Consider the following 6,693-nt stretch of genomic DNA (forward strand, 5'->3'; position numbering starts at 1 on the left):
AGGACACCCAGGTCCCTTTCCGCAGGGCTCCCCTCCAGCAGGTCATCCCCCAACCTGTACTGGTGCATGGAATTATTCCTCCCCAGATGCAAGACTCTACACTTGCTTTTGTTAAACCTCATCTGGTTTTTTTCTGCCCAGCTCTCCAGCCTGTCCAGCTCTTGCTGAATGGCAGCACAGCCTTCAGGCGTGTCAGCCAATCCTCCCAACTTCGTATCATCAGCAAACTTGCTGAGGGTGGCCATTATCCCCTCATCAAGGTCACTGATGAAGATGTTGAACAAGACCGGACCCAGCACAGACCCCTGAGGAACACCGCTGCTTACAGACCTGCAACCGGACTCTGCACCACCAACAACAACCCTCTGTGCTCTGTCAGTCAGCCAGTTCTCAACCCACCTCACTGTCCACTCATCTATCCCACACTTCCTCAGCTTTGTTATAAGGATGTCGTGGGGGACAGTATCAAGTGCCTTGCTGAAATCAAGGTAGACTACATCAACTGCTCTCCCCCTATCCACCCAGCCAGAGACAACATCATAGAAGGCTACCAGGTGCGTCAAGCACGACCTCCCCCTTGTGAACCCGTGCTGACTACTCCTAATAACCTCCTCTTCTTCCAGTTGTCTGGAGATGACATCCAATACAAGCTGTTCCATCACCTTTCCAGGGACAGAGGTGAGGCTGACTGGCCTATAATTGCCTAGTCTTCCTTCTTGCCTTTTTTGAAGACCGGGGTGATGTTGGCTATCTTCCAGTCTTCAGGCACCTCCCCCGTCCTCCAAGACTTCTCAAAGATGACAGAAAGCGGTTCAGCAATCACCTCTGCCAGCTCCCTCAGCACCCGTGGATGAATCCCATCAGGTCCCATGGATTTGTGAACATTGGTGTTGCCTAGGTGCTCCTGAACCACCTCTTCCCTGACAGAAGGGAGGTCTTCCATTCCCCAGATCCTCTCACTGACCTCCAGGGTCTCAGATTCCCGAGGGGGAGCTTTTTCACTGAAAACAGAAGCAAAGAAGGCATTCAGTATCTCCGCCTTCTCAGCATCCCCGTCACTTAGCAGGGGAGCCACATTCTCCCTAGTCTTCCTTTTACTGTTAATGTACTTGAAAAAACCTTTTTTATTATCCTTTATCCCCTTTGCCAGATTTAATTCCAGGCAGGCTTTAGCCTTCCTTGTTGCATCCCTGCAGACCCTGACAACATTCCTGTATTCTTCCCAAGTAGTCAGACCTTTTTTCCACATTTCATGGGCCTTCTTCTTTCCTTTGAGTTTGTGCACGAGCTCCTTGCTCATCCACACAGGTCTCCTGCCACCCTTTCCCAATTTCTTCCTCACAGGGACGCACCGATCCTGAGCTTGGAAGAAGAGCTGCTTAAATGCCGACCAGCTCTCACAGGCCCCCTTGCCTTCCAACACCCTAGCCCATGAGACAGCTCCAAGTAGGCCCCGGAAGAGATCGAAGTTGGCTCGCCTAAAGTCCAGGATAGCAATCCTACTTTTTGCTTTACTTCTTCCACTCAGGATCTTGAACTCCACCGTCTCGTGGTCACTACAACCCAAGCTGCCCCCGACCTTTACTTCCCTGACAAGCCCTTCTCTGTTAGTGAGAATAAGGTCCAGCAGTACCCCTCTCCTCGTCGATTCCTCAACCACCTGCATCAGAAAGTTGTCTTCAACACATTGCAGGAACCGTCTGGACCGCGCATGCCTGGCCATATTGCTTTTCCAGCAAATACCTGGATAATTGAAGTCCCCCATAAGCACCAGCGCCTGGGATCGTGACGCTGCTTCCAACTGTTTGTGGAAGGCCTCATCAACCTCCTCCTCCTGATCAGGGGGCCTGTAGCACACACCCACAACGGTGTCAGCCATACCAGCCCGCCCCTTGATTCTTACCCACAAGCTCTCCACTGCTACACCACTCTCCCCCAGGTGGAGTTCAATACATTCAAGCTGCTCTCTTACATAAAGAGCAACTCCACCACCCCGCCTCACCAGCCGATCTTTCCTAAAAAGCACACAGCCCTCCATGACAACATTCCAGTCATGCAAGCTGTCCCACCACGTCTCTGTGATCTCAATGAGATCATAGCCATGTGACCGCACGCAGATCTCCAACTCTTCCTGTTTATTTCCCATACTGCGCGCATTAGTATATAGACACTTCAGGGAGGCAGCATTCCCCTGCCACACTCCATCCCTTTGAACTCCACCCTCATCACCCATCAAGTTCACTTTTGAACCTTGAACTACCTTAACCTCAGCAGTCCTCATTTTGTCCCCTTCCCCCTTCTTACCTAGTTTAAAGACCTTTCAATGAGGCCTGCCAGCTCCTGGGCTAGGATCCTTTTACCCCTTGTAGACAGTTGAACTCCATCTGCAGTCGTCATGCCAGGAGCTGAGTAAGTTGCCCCATGGTCAAAAAAACCAAAGTTTTTCAGTTATTCTGACCTTTTTGAGACAAGTAGTAAAAGCACTCAGGGAAAGTTTGTTCTGGACCAGAGCTGCAAAATGTGAATTTGGAGTTAGGTCTGCAAGATAGTGGGAAGTGGGGCACAGAGTTCAGGCTGGAACAAGGAGAGGGAGAACGTGACTGTAATCATTCTTCTCTCCATTCGGGCTTTTTTGTGTGTTTTGTGGGTTTTCAGCGGGCATTAGAAGACTGGGATACCAGTGCTTGAAAATACTGCTTTCCAGATGGAAGATTTTTTATTAAAATTTAAAATGACTAAATTCTGTTTATTTCTGTATTTTGTCCAATGCAAATTCAGAGCCCAATAAAACTAACAGACAAAGCTGTGGATTTCACTGGCTTTGATTTTTGGGCAGGAACCTTTGCAGGTGTGCTCCAATCTGTATTAAATAAACAAGGCCTTGTTAATGTGCTGTGTCTGTTTGCGAGTAGTAAAGCAGCTTTAAACACTTGTAGTGAACACTGGAAGAGTGTGTATATGTATGCTTATTTTTCTTAGAACAGCTAACCAAAAATGGAGGGAAAATGCTGCTGGTTTTGTTGTATAGGGAAAATGCTGGTTTTATGTGCCAATGTTGTTACATTTTTTTCAAAAGTATTTTGAGCATATAACAACAACATGCATTGTATGCAGCCCTTTTTCCCTGCTTGCCAACCACATTGGTTTTGTTTTGTTTTTAATTTTGTATTAATTTTGAAATTGTCTTGGTTTAATGGAAATAAAAGTAATTAATTTAAGAGATGTGTGGGTATTCTATGGATACTTGTAAGAAGTGCATAAATATTGCAACTTTGGTCATGCTTGTGTGTTTTTGATTAGTTGCAGCATCATGATACGGATGGTTTATCTGTAAAGAAAAGGATATAATTGAAGGCTGAGCTATCCCAAATATACAGGAACCTGAAAATACTTATCTGCATTTAGTTTTGGTTCCAGAGCAACCTGCCCTGTAGATTGCTTAAGTGAGCAAAATGTTGGATTGAGCTATGCTTAAAAACATCCTTAATTTTGCATCCCACTGCTGCAGTCCTGATCATACTATTTAAATAGTCTGATAGATCCATGAATTAGGATTATTTTCCATTATTTGTTTGTAGAAATTGCGAGATGTAGATCCATTTTATGTGCAGTTGGTATATAGGAAAGAATACAGCATGTCACATACACGTGTTTAAACTTGCTTGCTGTTCTGTGGAGCTGTGCCTGTTTGCTTAATGTCTCAAAATGTTGGGGAAAGGGACAGAATATTAATTTTAGCCACAGAGATGGCTTCAGAACAAAAAAGAAGTAGAAGAAGAGAAACATGAATGTTCAGTTATCCCAGTAAGCAATCATAAAACCTGAATAGTATGAGCATGTTTTACATGATAAAGTTGAAACATGAATATTTGAGTAATTGCTTGGATCTTTATTAGTATTACCTATGAGTATAAAATTACAAGAGATTCTTGCACGGACACATCATTTTCCAGTGTAGATAAGCACAGTTTCAGGGGTCTCATCAAGATACACTTAAAAATGGCAGGTATTATGTTCAGTGTTATAGAATCACAGAATGGCCTGGGTTACAAAAGACCACAATGCTCATCCAGTTCCAACCCCCTGCTGTGTGCAGGTCGCCAACCAGCAGCCCAGGCTGCCCAGAGCCACATCTAGCCTGGCCTTGACTGCCTGCAGGGATGGGGCATCCACAGCCTCCTTGGGCAACCTGCTCCAGTGCCTCACCACCGTCTGGGTGAAAAACTTCCTCCTAATATCCAACCTAAGCCTCCCCTGTCTTAGTTTAAAACCATTCCCCTTGTCCTATCACTATCTTCCTCCATACACAGATGTACACCTTTTTGTTTATAAGCTTTGTTGAGACAAATGCCTTGAGCTTTGACAGTATAACTCACAAATAAACCCTTGTTTTTCCCTTACAGTACATGCACCAACGTCAACAGTTTGCCATTCATTTCCATTTTGTTGAGCCCATACTCTATGTTCTAATGGACAGAGTGTAGCCCCACTGTGAATAAATCTCAACACAACGATTGGGTATATGGTATATACTGAATCATTGCATATGGTATATACTGAATCATTGCATATCATTCGGACAAAGGCTGCAGCATGGTTTTTAACAGGATCATGAGTAAAACACCATAGATGCCACCAGGATTGAAATTCTCTTTCAAATTTATTTGTGTTATGCAAATCACCTTTTGAATTTCAGTGTGCGAAGTACCTCCTTCACCTTCTCTTACAAATGCTGCTACTGTAGATTGCATCCATATTTGAGCTTGGATATAACTAAGAGCTAGATAAACGTTTCCTTGGATTATGGCAAGTGAATCTACAATTAATTGTTGGTCTTTCATATGAGTCCTCTCCCTTTGAGGTAATAGATAAGAGCCTCTGGTTGGTTCCCAGTGCTGATAGGGAAGACTGCAAGCGGTGCTGTAATGCATGCAGGTCACTTGTTGGTGAGCATTTCAGTATCTGTACTACTTACTACTCCTAGTCCTGCTCCTGTTATGCCAGTCACACACTCATTTAGTCAGGGGAAGTGCTCACTTGTGTAGCCACATTAGCCATGCTGCACAGGATGCATTTAGAAATGGTGAGCAGGTTGGTTTGATTGCTGCGATACTAGTTTTCATCAACAACTTGACCTTTTAAGAGACCAGGATGGATTAAACAGTATCCATTGTTAACCTGTATTTCTGCTTGCATGTTTCAATCTCATAACGCTGTGAGGACAAAGCCTTTTCCCCATCCTCTACTACTCAGTAGTGGGGTGACTGGGAGGAGTCAGTGTAGGCAGGGCGCTTGTTCTGTGTTTGATAACGATTAAATTTAAGTGATCGTCCCAGACCACTGCTAGCCAGAGACAAGCTACATTAACAGGTTGCATTAAAGTAAAGTGGTACTAACAGTCCCACCTTTTTGTGGGACTGTTACTTTTCTACCTCTTGCTCCTGTTTTGACATCAATCACAGAGATTTGAGATAGTTTATCATGGTTGCACCCATTGTTCACCAATATTATATCTTTAGTTCTTGCATTTCCCAGGAGCTGGGGAGTCACGTGTTCAGAGCATGTGCCAGCTACATTCATTTTTAAAGTATATTTCATTTCAAGCCTGTATTATAATTAGAATTTGGTTCCATCCTTCTGGAACACCTGACACAGGAATGGGAGTACAGCTACCCAATGTGCACAAAAGGATCAGCATAAGTGATTACAAATATCAATCCAAAGATGTCTGCCCAGAATAGTGGCATTGACGATGCCACAGACATCCTAGAAAAAGGAACAAGGTGAGAAGGGAACTTGTGGGGTACAGTGGTAGAATCAGCATTTGTTAGCATATGAAAAACAAAAGAGAGAGAACTTCCTGGTCCCAGAGGAACCAAGGGTAGAGTATAGGTGAAATCCAGCAGCTTAATTTTGTACATTTTCCTCAATGATCTCAAGCCTTCCAGTTTATTTGTGCAGAGGTTCAGTGAGGGTCAAAGGGACAGGCCTGATGTTGGGCTGATTAATGAATACTGGTTGGCCCGAGGAGTAGCTGTGTTCTGTTACATGAACTCTCAAACGTAGTTACAGGCAAAAGTAAAGGGACATTGGGATAGAAGGCATTAAAACTGGGACACTCACGTCATTGACTATTGCAGCAACCTCAGACAGTCAGGAAGCCCAGCTGTGCTTCCCCAGTTTTAGGAACTTCTTGGGGAGACCATTGAATTGTTCCACAGTCCCTGTGGGTAAAAGGATGTGAAAAACCCGTTAAATACCTTCCTCCTGTGCCCATTCCTATACTGTCCCTGAGGTGAAGTGAGAACCATTGTCTTATTGTATTGAATTGGGTTTTGAGAGGATTCTTAAGGGCCTTAACAGTGTTTTCCCATGTTGCTCAAGCGAAATGTTTGGCCTGTAGTAGTCCAGAGACTATTTCTGCTTAGACTTGTTAATGTTGTTTGCCTTCAGATTTATGAAAAGGACCAATATAATCAGCCTGCCACATCTCCCATAGGTGCTTTCCTTCCCTTAAGTGGAGAAGGGCTTCCTGTAAGGGATGTTTGTCTGAGCAGGTGCAGCACAGTTCACAAGCAGAAATGCAAGTGTGACATTTCTCCCTGCTAACAGACCAGCCTTGAGCTTGGCCCTCCCAATGCAGATTGTGAGCACTGCTATGCCCCCTTTCCACCAGTCTCTCCTAGTTGTCAC

Source organism: Tympanuchus pallidicinctus, unplaced genomic scaffold (genome assembly GCF_026119805.1).
Source record: "Tympanuchus pallidicinctus isolate F22 unplaced genomic scaffold, pur_lepc_1.0 scaffold1, whole genome shotgun sequence".
Lineage (NCBI taxonomy): Eukaryota > Metazoa > Chordata > Aves > Galliformes > Phasianidae > Tympanuchus > Tympanuchus pallidicinctus.